The sequence below is a fragment of the Herpailurus yagouaroundi genome, unplaced genomic scaffold (genome assembly GCF_014898765.1).
Source record: "Herpailurus yagouaroundi ecotype Mexico unplaced genomic scaffold, PumYag 208, whole genome shotgun sequence".
Classification (NCBI taxonomy): Eukaryota; Metazoa; Chordata; class Mammalia; order Carnivora; family Felidae; genus Herpailurus; species Herpailurus yagouaroundi.
This window is the reverse complement of record NW_024412439.1, coordinates 3,518,507-3,526,748: the sequence shown is the minus strand read 5'-3', so window position 1 is coordinate 3,526,748 and position 8,242 is coordinate 3,518,507. Positions and strand designations below refer to the sequence as shown.

Here is an 8,242-nt window from a genome sequence, read left to right as displayed (position 1 = left end):
TGCTGAATCACTACACCTGAACTTTCCATTTCCTCTAGAGGACTCCATTTGTGGGTGTGCGTTATTCACCGTATTCTCTTACAATCCCTTTTCGTCGTGTAAAGTGGAAAGCAAGCATGCGCAACCGTTTCCCCCAAACATGGAACCTTACCTGAATCGGGATGAGGGAGTGGTGGGTTCAGGTGGGGCTACTGGCTGTGCCCCTGCGTGCGGCCTATCCGCATATCCCACCCCCCACCCCCAAGCTTTCGCCTGCCCTTCACTCCAGGAGACCGTCAGGCAAATTTTTACCTGCCAGGGACTGCGCATCTTCTACCAAGACTCTGTGGGTGTGGTGGAAGTCCTGAGATAGTTGTGCTTTTATGTGGCTTTCCAGCATCCAGCTCTGATTAGTACAAGATTTGGAAGGTCCGACCCTAAGGTTTCATCGAGTGATCACCCTTGATTTCTCGAGCTTTGGTTTTAGTGACAAACGGAGACCACATCACTATTCCATATTTGAGCAGGCCAGCATCGTGCAGGCACGATGTGGCCCCTGGGGGCGACAGAACCGCAGGGTCAAGCTTCTGTCTCCTGATTGTGGAGATACCGCTGCTCAGGAGTCGCTCTGCAGCTTCGGGCAGAATCGAGCCGTCGGACCTACCATCAAGAGACTCTGTCAAATGGAGGTATCTTTGCTGAGACTCGCCGGGGTCACCTTCTCCAACAGCTTCTCCAGGATGGGGGTGTGCTCTCACCCCTCCTCCCGCGATGTGTTCTTTGTATTCTCTCGAGGTCTCACCCCAGTCTTTGGGCCTGCCCCCCCACCCCCTCCCCGAGGGTGAGCCGTGGGACATGTGGGCAGGGATCTGGCACAATAACGGAAACTTAGTTGTCGACGGTCTCTTACAGTACATCCACCAGAGGAGGAACTTTAGAAGACCCTGGGTGGGAGCTCTGGCCTCTGTGACGATTCCCAGACTGGTGATGAGCATATAGTAAAAAGCCCGTCGATGCTCTGGCTAAGGATGGCCCTGACAGGCCGCCTCCATTCTGCTAACATCTGAGCCAGGGTATGGACTTGCCTTGGTGTGCTATTAGAAAATCCTGATGAGGGGCGCCTGGGTGGCTGGGTTGGTTAAGCATCTGACTTCAGCTTAGGTCAGATCTCGTGGTTCGTGGGTTCGAACCCCACTCGGGCTCTGTGCTGACAGCTCAGAGCCTGGAACCTGCTTCAGATTCTGTGTCTTCTCTCTCTCTGCCCCTCCCCCCTCATACTCTGTCTCTGTCTCTCTCTCAAAATAAATATATATATTTTTTTAAATTTAAAGAAAAAAAAAATTCTGATGAGCCCTACTACTCACAGCTACAGAAAGACGGATGTTCCTAAAAGTCTTTTTAACAATTCTGTGGACTTTTCTGGAATATTTAGAAATGTTCATTTCTGGCCCAGACTCGATAGGAATCCTATGGTAAAGAGTGAGGAGAGGGTGTCTCCTTACCTGTCCTCAAATGGCATTAAGGGCACATGCTTTTGTAAGTTGTCTAAGCAACACAGCTTAGTGACAGTGAGTCTCCCTTGTCATAACTTTGGATTTCATTCCATCAGCTGCTTTTTTTTATGTTTATTTTTGAGAGAGAGAGACAGACAGACAGAGACAGAGCATGAGTTGGGGAGGGGCAGAAAGAGAGGGAGACACAGAATTGGAAGCAGGCTCCAGGCTCTGAGTTGTCAGCACAGAGCCTGACATGGGGCTCGAACTCACGAACTGTGAGCTCATGACCTGAGCCAAAGTCCCATGCTTAACCGACTGAGCCACCCAGGCGCCCCTCGGCTGCTTTTAACTATAGGCATTTTGTGGATCTAGGTTTGGGTTTGAATATGCAATATTCTAAGTATATTTTTAGACTCTGATTTACCTGCATCCATTATATACATATTTTTAAGGATACTAAACCAACAGACATCCTGGTAGAGTAGTGAACCTCATTCGCCAGGTTTAATTTCTGAATATATTGAATTAAATCCAAACTACGTACAGAATTTCCTAAAATCACAGGATGTTAAGGGCCAGTAACATCCGTGCCAGAGATTTACTGCTATTAGCTAATTCTAACAGCAAATAACAGTCTGACTCTTCATACGTCAGTGCTTGGAAGCATGTCCCTCCTGAGCTGGAGGGGGAGGGGATTGTTGTATCGTCCGAGTTACCCTGCTGAAGGTACATGGACTCCTTTTACGATGACTGCTTAACGTCTCATTGGTTGTCCTAGAGAAGCTTCCTCTTGCAGCTCAGTAATTCCTGTACTTTCCAGACGGGAAAGTTCCAGAAACTTTAAGAACAATTTCTGAAAGGCCTGCGAGCAAATAGTGCTGAATACTTTTGTTTAAGCCACAGCTTCACTGTCTTAGTCAAAACAGGATGATTGAGGGGCCCCCGGGGGGGGGGGGTGCTCAGTTGGTTAATCGCCAACTTCGGCTCAGGTCAGGATCTCAGGGTTGGTGAGTTTGAGCCCCGCCTCGGGCTCTGTGCTGACCGCTCAGAGCCTAGAGTCTGCTTCAGATTCTATCTCCCTCTCTCTCTCTGCCCTTTCCCCCTCGTGCTCTGTCTCTCTCTCAATGATAAACATTAAATTTTTTTCTTAAAAAAAGAGGGGCACCTGGGTGGCTCAGTCACTTGAGCGTCCAACTTCGGCTCAGGTCATGATCTCAAGGTTCACGAGTTCGAGCCCCGTGTTGGGCTGACAGCTCAGCGCCTGAAGACTGCTAAGGATTCTGCGTCTCCCTCTCTCTCTCTCTCTCTCTCTCTCTCTCTCTCTCTGGCCCCTTTCCCACTCATACTCTGTCACTTTCTCTCTTTCAAAAATAAATAAACCTTAAAACAATTTTTTTTTTTATTTTAAAAAAGAGTGACTGAAAAACAAATGAGAGGTAGCTTGGGGAAGGGGGGGAGGCCACGGGGACAGAAAGCCTACAAAAGCGTCCCTAGGAAACATTTGAGGGTGACTGCGCTGATGGCTTCACAGGTATGTCCGTACGTCAATACCGAAATTGTGTATTTTAAGCACATGAAGTTCACTGCCTGGCAATTATGCCTCAGTGAAGCTGGTTTTTAAAAATTCTCACCAGATTTTCTGATCATTCATTGCAGGCACTTTCATGAACCTGTGGACATAAGATGTACTTATACGAAAGATAAGTCAAATAATGACTTGCAAACAAAAAACAAGAAGAAAAAACGAGAAAGAATTTTACAAGGTGCAGGCAGTTCGGACCCCTGGGTGCCCCAGACTGAGCCTGGGTAGTGGGAAGACTTGCTGAGCCCCCAGCAAACAGGTCCTTCTCCACCGCTGTGGGCACTTCGAGGGATTTTCTGCAAAGGAAGTGTCGCTATCTGAGCTGACTTTAGAACTTAAGTCTCTATAAAACAGCCTTTTATAGAAAAACAAATTTCAATGCCGTGACTGCTGGGATCACTGCACGGATGGGTGTGAGAGCTCAAAAGGTATCTTACTTCTTCTCCTTTTCCTGTCTCGGGCTGAATCTGTCAGCCCCTGAATCCTGGTTATGGAGGAACACACCTGCTCCTCCCTTTCCTCCGTCTATTAAGTGGGATCACCGCCCTCAGCCTACAGCATGAAAGAAAATGCATTGATTCAGTCTCATGACTGCGCAGACCTCACATCTCAGGAGAGGAAAGGAAACAGTTTGCACCCATGGGTCCTCACCTCCCTGGTCTCTCACTTCCCCCCTGGGAGGCGGCCCTGGGCCCTAGTGCTCCTGGGAGTTGAGTTAAGGCTGCATCCATTTCTACCACGCCTCCATCTAATCTCATCATATGAAGTCTCTGCTGAAGCACGGGCACATAATCCCTAAAGACAAACACTAGGGGAAACATTGTCCCGTCCTACCGAGACGGTTAGGGACCAGAGGAACCATCCCCAAGCGGTAAACATCATACATCGGGGGCGTTTGATGTTGGGTATTACTGCTAAACAGCCCACCTCTTAGAGAGAAGCAGGATGCGGGCCCCTACACAAGCCGGATTTAAAACGGAGGCTCGGCTCCAAAAACCACCAATGAGCTGCCTGAGTGGCCTGCCAATATCAACCAATCGGGGTGAGGCCCTTCTGACCAATCAGGACGAGGCCCTTCCAGCCAATCAAGACAAGGCATTTTCCTCTCTCCACCCCCCCCCCTTATTAGCATATGGGACCTGTAGTGGGAATTTTCTCTACTGAAGCAGAGCGTGCCCAGGCCAGTGCCTTAGATTCGGGGGTGGCCTCGTTTCAGTCGTTGGGCGCAAGAACCTGACTCTGGTAACACTACCCTAAGACTTTATGTTTACAGCCTTTGGGTGAGGGTGAGAAGGTTTGGGGTATAATTGATGTTGTTCTTATGAATTAACAGGGCTCACTAAAATTTTTACCATATAGGCTTTCTCTCCATTATTTTATTTTATTATTTTTTTTTTTTTTGGTCTCTGTTATTTAGATAATCTTTAATGTTTCTCAAAAGCGTTGACTAGTTTTCTCCATAAAATGTTTGCCCAAACGGTGTCTTATTCATGCCTTCCTAGGTTCCTATTTTTGTTTTCATTCTGCAACTTTTTCTTTGGATATAAGGTTGAAATTCTTTCCTGGGGGGAGGGGGAGGGGCGGCGGGGAGAGGCACCTGGGTGGCTCAGTAGATTAAGCATCTGTCTTTGGCTCAGGTCATGATCCCTCCGTTCAGTGGGTGGGTTCGAGCTCTGTGTCGGCGGAGCACGCTTCGGAACCCGCTTCGGGTTCTGGGTCTGAACACTGACTAGGATCTGGAGGTGGGGCAAAAGATTGTGACATTGGATTAACCTCAGCCTCTTGATCATTCATCTTTTATTGCATTTGATTGTATATAATGAAGCACTAGCCCCTGTCGTCTGCCCATATGGCTCATGCCTGTAGAGACGCCACACCCTATTGTCCCCACAACTCTCTGAAGATAAAGCACTCTCCCCTTCCACTTTTTAAAAAAATGTTTTATTTATTTTTGAGAGAGAAAGCGCATGCGCTGTAAGAGGGGAAGGGGAGAGAGGATCCGAAGGGGGCTCTGCAGTGAAAGTAGTGAGCCCCACGTTGCAGGGCTCAAACTCATGAACCATGAGATCATGGCCTGAGCTCAAGTCTGACACAACCGACTGAGCCACCCAGGTGACTCATTTTGCCCATCCCCACCCCCACCCCCAATCCAGCCCTTACCAATCTGTTCTCTGTATCTCGGAGTTCAGATTTTTGTTTTTGTTTTTTTGAGATTCCAAATATAAGTGAAATCCTATAGTACTTGTCTTTCACTGTCTGTTTCACTTAGCATAATGCCCTTAAGGTCCATTCATCTTGTCTCAAATGGCAAGATTTCCCTCTTTTGTGTTTTTTTTTAAATTCTTTTTAATGGTTTAATAATATTCCATTGTTTTGTATTTATAGAACACATATATCTGTATACACACACACACACACATACACATACACCACAACTTCTCCATCCATTCATCTGCTGATGGACCCTTGGGTTGCTTCCATGTCTTGGCCTTTGTAATTAATGCTGCAATGAACATGGGTGTGTAAATATCTTCTTGAGTTAGTGCTTTTGTTTCCTTTGGGTAAATACCCAGAAGTGGAATTGCTGGGTCACGTGGTGGTTCTGTTTCTAATTTTTTGAGGAACCTCCGTTCTGTTTCCATAGTGACCACACGAGTTCATATCACCACCAACAGTGCACAGGGTTCTCTTTTCTCCACATCTTTGCCAACATTTATTTCTTGTGTTTTTGACAATAGTCATTCTAACGGGTGTGAGGTGATAGCTCATTGTGGATTTTATTTGCACTTCCCTGATAATTAGTGATGTTGAGCATCTTTCCATGTACCTGTTGGCCATCTGTATGTCTTCTTTGGGGAGGTGTCTATTCAGATCCTCTGCCCATTTTTTTTTAATTGGATTGTGTGTTTCTTTGCTATTGAGTTCCTTGTATATTTTAGATATCAACCCCTTATCTATGGTTTGCAAGTGTTTTCTCCCGTTCACTCACTTTTCAATTTGCTGATGGTTTCCTTTGCTGTGCAGAAGCTTCCTAGTTTGATGTAGTCCCACTTGTTAATTTTTGCATTTGTTGCCTTTATTTTGGTATCAAATAAAAAAAAATCATTGCCAAGACCGATGTCAGAGAGCTTACTGTCTCTGTTTTCTCCTGGGAACTTTATGGTTATGGGTTTTAAGTTCAAGTCTTTAGTCCATTTAGAGTTGGTTTTTGTGTATGGTATAAAATAGTGGCCTACTTTTATTCTTTTGCATGTGGCTGTCCAGTTTTCCCAACACCATTAAAGAGATGGTTCTTTCCCCATTGTACATTCTTAGCTGCTTTGTCGAAAATTAATTGAAGGGCACCTGGGTGGCTCAGTCGATTAAGGTCTGACTTCGGCTCAGGTCGTGATCTCACGGTTTGTGGGTTCGAGCCCCGCGTTGGGCTCTGTGCTGTCAGCTGGAGCCTGCTTCAGACTCGGTGTCTCCCTCTCCTCCTGCCCCTCCCCTACGTGTGCTCTCTCTCCCTCCCTCTCAAAAATAAACAAACGTTAAAAAAAAAATTAAAATTAATTGACCATATCTCTATGTGTTCCTTTTCTCTTTTTTTAAAGATATTTATTTCTTTTTGAGAGAGAAAGGGCACGAGAAGAGCAGAGAGAGAGGGAAACAGAGGATCTGAAGCAGGCTCTACACTGACAGCAGAGAGCCGAGTGCGGGGCTCGAACTCACAAACCATGAGATCGTGACCTGAGTCGAAGTCAGACGCTCACCCAACTGAGCCACCCAGATGCCCCTATGCTCCTTTTCAATAAGTTTTCCAGCACTTGCTATATGTTCTGTCCTCCTTGATCCAGCCCCCTCAGGATCCAGACCCACCAGCTTCAGAGGATATTCCTTTTCCTACCTTATCAGGACCAGAATTTCTCCTGTTGGGTTTTGTGGTCACCTGACCCTATTAATGGATCTAGTGGTCAGGAGGGGAGGAAAGGACAGATCCTCAGAGGGGCACAGGCTTTATTGCAAAGGAGAAGCCTCTATGTGCATCATCTTCAAGCCAGCCTGGAGGGAGTGGGCCACTTTTGCGGGCCCAGAGAGTTCAGAGGGATGGGTGTTTGCAGGTGTTTGCCTGTATCAATCCAAATGTCCCATCCTGAGTCTCGGGGCTCTACAGGGGTACTGTTAAGTAGTGTTCTCTAGAAAAATAACCTGTAACGGAGTGATGTAAGGAGGACTGGGCCCAGGAAAAAGTTGAAATGCTGTATGATTGCAACCGGGGCCTCATCTGACCCTATGGAGAGCTCAAGCCAGGATGGCCCTTTAGAGAAATTGCACGTCGAAGCAAGGGGACCAGGTCTTCGAACCCCTGCAGTGACGCCACTGGGTGTGGACTGCTCTGGAAGGGAGAAACCTGGGACCGGCAGCTCTGTTCAGCCAGGACAATTCCCAGAGAGGTGTTTTGTCATGAGCTGTTGGCAGCCAAACGCACTAGCAACCAAGGGAACAGGTGCCCCAGCCCTGAAAGGGGATCCTGGCAGCCCAGCACGGTGGCTCTAGAGGGTGTGTTAAAGTTTCCAGCTTCAGTTGTTAATTTATGTTTTGCGCCCCGCAGTTATCAGTTACTGCTAGTATCTCTTGAGGCCTTATCGTTAGGGACATACCTCAATGGTGGCTATATCGTCTTTGTCAATTTTTCTTTCTATAAGTGGATAACATGCTTATGTATTCCCTTGTGATTGTTTAAAATTCCATCTTGTCAGTTATTGGGATTATTACCTGTATCAGTCAGGGTTCAGCCACAGAACAAGAACATATATGCTAAGAGATTTTTTTTTTTTTTTTACAAGAGATTGGCTTAATTGTGGGGGCCAACTAGGCAAGATCAAAATCCATAGGGCAGGGGCGCCAGGATGGCTCAGTCGGTTGAGCATCTGACTTATTACCGGCTCAGGTCATGATCTTGAGGTTGTGAGACAGATTCCCATGTCGGGCCCTTCGCTGAGCATGGAGACTGCTTGGGAGTCTCTCTCACTCTGTCTCTGCCCCTCCCCCACTTGTTCTCTTTCGTTCTCTCTCTCTCAAAATAAATGAAATAAACATTTAAAAAAATCCATATGGCAGTCCGTAGGAAGGGCAAGCTAGTAGCTTTGTCCACGGTTTCTTCATCAGAGAAACCTCAATTCTGCTTTTAAAAAGGGCCTTTCGG

At 46.8% G+C, this 8,242-nt stretch overlaps 1 pseudogene; it reads left to right on the top strand.

Annotated features, from left to right (window-relative positions):
• LOC121015732 (mesoderm-specific transcript homolog protein-like) lies at positions 1–1,012 on the top strand (annotated as a pseudogene).
• The last annotated feature ends 7,230 nt before the right edge of the window (positions 1,013–8,242 follow it).